Genomic DNA, 5,941 nt, shown 5'->3' with positions numbered 1-5,941 from the left:
TAAAGTAAGGCCCAAAAGAAGAAAAGGTCTGCACTTTTAAGGACCACCACATGACGTGAACGTACTGATAATCGGCAGACCTTCTCTATCTAGATTTAAGACCAATGCATCCTAGGTAGGGGCATTTTTTTCATTTATGTATTTGAAAGCACAGCAAAATGATAAAAAATATATACATTTATTTAAGTGATAATATTGGTTTGTGTGTGAAAATATGTCTGAAGTAATGTGTGTGTGTGTGTGTGTGTGTGTGTGTGTGTGTGTGTGTGTGTGTGTGTGTGTGTGTGTGTGTGTGTGTGTGTGTGTGTGTGTGTGTGTGTGTGTGTACCTTCCACCATGATAGCGTTCCAACTGAAGATTTCATATTCAATACCTCAACGTCTTTCCTAAGATCACCCTTGTACTGAATAAAATCGTCTTTCCTCAGGCAGAATGAAACTTATAGAAGGTGCCACCATAGCAAAGGAATTAATCTAGATAATCTATTCTCTACGATCTAAATAGTGTTCATTTGTTTTCTACAATGGCGCCCTCTAAACTGAATAGATGTGTCTGTTTTAGTCAGACCTAGATGTTATGTAAAATACTCCTACGTCTTGGATAAGATTATCTTAACTGTCATCTCAAATACAAACAAGTTTAAGCAAATCAAACATAAACCTTTCAGACATGGTCATTAACTCGACTTGAATTACCACTTAAGTTTTCTTGCATCGAAGTATAATATACTTCGTTTCTCTAATCGAGACAAGGATATTCTTCACTGATATTCTCATTTTTCTTTTGTAATTCTCGGATTTTATCAACTCTACAGTTTTCTGATAAAAGTTCCTAGTTTTTCATATTATAATTCATTTAAATCTTAATTAGGAACAAATGATTAGTATAATGATAAACAGAACATCACAACTTAAGTCCTAAGATGTCTTCATTTCCTCTTAAACCATTTCAATTTTAATATACTTTATATATTTAGTTCTGGGTGATACCAAGTGATTCTGTTCATCAAAGAGGAGAGCTTCAGGTCTCGATTGAAATAGATTCCTTTCCGATCAGAGTCCTTTGTCATTTAGTATCTTACAGACCAAAAAAAAAAAAAAAAAAAAAATGTTAAGTCCTTTGCTGTGTTGAAGGAACCATTAGCTCCATTTACACAGCATAGAAGTCGTACAAATCCTTCACAAGAGGCTTCTGAAACCTACATTCATTTCAAGCCTGAAACAACCTGTAATTCATTTAGAAATGCTTTCTCTTCGTGCCTCGATCACACCCTACCTCATAAACATCGACTACGTACAATAGAGAACGTCCTCTCATAACCCTTGGCATGTTCCCCATACAAAAGCTCTTGTCACGAAAGGTTCCTTAAGCCATCTTCCGGCTTCTCATTACATCGTTCTCGTACAGCACTCAAAGTAGTTTCGTCCGTAGATTCTTCGTCTGCTATTGTTTAAACAACCCCGGTGACATTACTTACCCATACAATGATCGCGGCTTATCCACAGATCTTAATTGTTAAGTTGGTATAATAGCTCTGTTCAGAACTGTTCTTCCTGTTGTGATACTTAAAGAGCCCCAACTTAAAGTACGTTAACCAACTCATCGTGATAAAAACATAAGAAAGGAGGAGACTGTAAGAGACCATAAGGCCTACACTAGGCAATTCCATGTGATGACATACTATACAAAATTTATTCTGGCGTACGACCTCTGGATGAGTCTTGTTCAGCTCAATGACTCTTGATCATTTCGACCAGATGACGTTTTGAATGATATTGTTTTTTTTTTCTAACGTTGTGTTTTTTTAGTTAATAGGTCCAGGCGGAGGTCGAGGTGATGTCAGTCACCAGCGAGTTGGACCAAGGGCATGGTTGATAAAATTCCACACTACAAGTCTTCTGTAAGGGACATCGTCCTAGCCTAGAAAAATCGAATTATTATTATCATCATCCTACGGACCAAGTTACTAAGAATTCTTTTCCAGGTCGTTCCTTTTGTACGGTCCGGGTAGCTGAACGCCATTTTCTTTGCTTCATAATAAGCAGTCACTAAAGCAAAGGTTTAAGTCTTGGGTCCTTGCCGTGGAGCTTGTTTATCAGACCTTGTATTCGGTACTGATCACATAAGTTTTAAGGAGGTATCCTTTTAGGTCCACTGCGGACTAGAGTCAAATAGCCTTCTTTCAGTACTAGGCATTAATCCCCGCTCAAAGAAGAAAGCTGATTACTTTTCTAAAATCGCTCCTTTTGGTTGCTCTCCTTACATCTCTTTCACCACCTCTATCACTCTACTACTTCGACGCTATATCGTCCCTGAGGATAGAAACGCTAGTTATCGGGGATGAAATACAATTATCCAGCTGATGGGTCTAGTTCATTCTGTCCCTTCTTGTGAAGGAAATCGCTTAGGTGGGTCGGATCAGCCTACAGACCGCGATCTTGGTTTCATATGGTCGAAATCCAATTATGCCATAATAGCTATACAAGACCCACAAAGGGTTGTTATCTCTGACTGACACACAAACTAAAATCACTATTTACAACCTCGTGGCAAACGTTAAAGGATTTGCTCGTGTTGGCACTCAAGGACTTACACCATAACAACACAAAAACATAAGAATGGAGGACACTACAAAAGGCCATAAGGCCTACACTAGGTACTTCCATGCCCCCTTGCCAGCTATCATCCCTATCCATAGAGTTATCTAATCTTATCTTAAAACAACCAATTGCTTCAGAGTTCACTACATGGTTCCTAAGTCTATTCCATTTGTTAACCACCCCGTTGATTAACTTATTCTTGCCTATTTTTAATTCCACGTCCTTTACAACCTATCATTCCTATCCATAAAGTTCTCTCATCTTCTCTTAAAGCAACCAATTGTTTCAGAGTTCACTACGTGTTCACGAAGTCTATTCCATTTGTTAACAACTCTCTTAGTAAACCAGTTCTTCCCTATTTCCAGTTCCAGGGTCAAACCCTAAACTGAAAAGGGCCCGATTAACAAAGTCCCTTTTATTGCGGGGTCCATATCAGACCTGAATTACATTTCTTTCATGTTAAAGAGCTTGAGGAGTTGTACGGCACATCAAAGAGCTCTAAGGAGCTTATGGACTATACGATAGCATGGCCACGCCCACTTATCATACCCATACGAATACTACTATATTAGCCCACAACCCCTGCCGCTTAGCACTCCTACAATAGCACGCCTTATTGACCGTTTGCATGCATTTATTACAGCCGCCAGAACAGAAATGTCTTCATTTAGGGGCATATTTTCTCCGCACACAATGGGTCACTGTTTCTGCAATGGGCAAGGCGAGTACTAACATGTGGTCTTGTTGCATAAACGCAACAGCCTCTCTCTTTCTCTCTCTCTCTCTCTCTCTCTCTCTCTCTCTCTCTCTCTCTCTCCTCGAAAAGGTCTACCATTCCTTCACCCACGCAATCTTCTGCAACCATTCAACTTGTCATCTACTTATAGTTTGTGACCGTTCTGGCAACCATTCTTTTCCATGTCTAATCACCATCCAGTTGTACCCAGCATCACCTCTTAACCTTTCCTGCGCGTGTTTGTAGACGTAAACGAAGACGAAAAGTAAAGAAAGAAGAGGAGAGTAAGAAGTGGGATAAGAAGAGGGAGATGGAGGAGAGAGGAAAAGAAAAAGAGGATGGGAAGGATGTGAAAGAATGAGAAAAGAAGACAACAGTAGTGAGAAGAGGAGTAAAGGAGAAAGAGGAATTGAGAGGAAAAGAAGAAAAGAAAAGAATTTAGGGTAGAAGGAAAAATGGAAGGAAAAGAAAAAAAGAGAGAGAAAGAAACAGAGGGAACGAGTGAGAAAAAGAGAAAGGAGAGAAGGAGAGAAGAAAAGAGGAGTTTAGGAATAAGAGGAAGTAGAACATGAAGAAGAGGAAGTATAATAGTAAGAGGAGGTAAAAAAAGAAAAGAAAATGGTGAATATTAAGAAAGACGAATACGAAGAAAAAGGGAATATAAAGAAGAAAATGAGGAATAGATATATATATATATCAACATTTTTGGAAGCTCTGCCAAGGGATTCGAACCCTGACCTGTGCGTGCATAATCACGAAGCCAAGACGCTAGCGACTGAGCTACGTGCGATGGTACAAAAGGACTGTACAAGTCCCCGACCACACTTCACGTAGCTGCAGAAGACGTAGTCTCATTTTCATCCAATCCCCATATTAGGCGAGCCCTTCGACAAGTTGTGTATGTTTAAGACAGATTGAACATTTTCGAAAGCTCTGCCAAGGGATTCGAACCCTGACCTGTGTGTGCATAATCACGAAGCCAAGTGTTCTCTGGCATCGTCTACCAATAGATGGGGGAAGATGCGAACATTGAAAACGGGATGAACGACGTATATGAATCTACAAAGATTAATTCTTAAATATTTGCTGATGAGCAATTTGAAAATTTGCTGAAATTCATGAACCCATTTATTTGAAAAATACAGAGAAACTTTTTACTTTCAAATAATATGCATTACTGTAAAATAAAGACAAACTCATAACATATCCAGTAGCTTACCGTCTTAACCAACATATCTTCTAGCCTTCCTTAGCAACCAAAAAGACAACATATGTTTTGTTTTGAGCGGAATACTTGTTATACAAAAGGTGTAAAAAAAGTTAAAAAAAAAAAAAAAAGTGTAATAATTTCCCCTTTATGGACCCCTAAAAGATCCAGTGACCCTTTAATGGTCTGTAGACCCCTAAACTATGAGCCCCAATATTAAAATATCGCATTACGTGTGTATATATACACGCGTGGGAGGCGTCGGTGCTATATAGTAGCGAAGAAAGACGAACTGGGCAAGGGAGGGAGAGAGGGATATATGAATATACATACATACATACATACATACATACATACATACATACATACATACATACATACATACATACATATATATATATATATATATATATATACATATATATATATATATATATATATATATATATATGTATATGGGAGGGGGAGAGAGAGAGAGAGAGAGAGAGAGAGAGAGAGAGAGAGAGAGAGAGAGAGAGAGAGAGAGAGAGAGAGAGAGAGAGAGAGAGAGAGAGAGAGAGAGAGAGAGAGAGAGAGCTTCGATCTGGTATCTCGGTTTTCTTGAAGAAACGTAGCCCTCTTCAATCCAGTGACACTAATTTAGTCATTATTCTGGGTAATACCAGACGATGTTATTCAGTTCAGGGGTCGGCTCGGAACCCAACGGGGTCTCGGTCGGTAAAGGCGTCGTTTCAGCCAGGGTCAGCCTTTCAAATGGATAAAATCGACTGGCGCTAGTTGGGAAAGTATTCGTAAATTGTGTTACTTGATTGAAGGTGGTTGATCACAGACAATGCAACTCGAAGGACAGGAACTCTAATTTGCAGGTGCATCACTTCCCTCCCCCCGGGGGTCGGGGGGGGGGAGAAGGGAGGGGGAGAAGGGAGGGGGAGAGGGGGAGAGGGGAGAAGGGAGTGGGAGAGGGGGGAGGGGTTGTTACTATGGCATCCATTACAATATTTGCCCCTTCTGTATTGCAAGGGAGATTTCTTTATTCTTTACTCTGCCTCTGAGCGATTTAATTCATCTATGTGGCATCTGGATGGTGTACCCATCTTTAGCAGGACCTGTGTTTGATCGTCTTCGTGTATTTCGGTTGCCAGGCTATTCTGGTCAGCTGTGTAGGATCCTTTGGGTGGCAAAGGAATCGAGGAGGAATGATGTAGCTATGTAAAAAAAATCAATGGACCATTTATAAGTGTCCGTAACTATGCCATCTATGTATCTGCGCATGCGCATTCGTCTAATTGTATTATACTCGTACAAGGTATGGCACTCTCTATGCCTCCACTAGTCAAACTTGGCATTTGTTCATCATTATTTTTTAGTAGATTCTTTATTCATCCACGTTAACCGGCG

Source organism: Oratosquilla oratoria, chromosome 19 (genome assembly GCF_046742065.1).
Source record: "Oratosquilla oratoria isolate Oo_2021 chromosome 19, ASM4674206v1, whole genome shotgun sequence".
NCBI classification, from domain to species: domain Eukaryota; kingdom Metazoa; phylum Arthropoda; class Malacostraca; order Stomatopoda; family Squillidae; genus Oratosquilla; species Oratosquilla oratoria.
Note: the sequence above shows the minus strand (reverse complement) of the source record.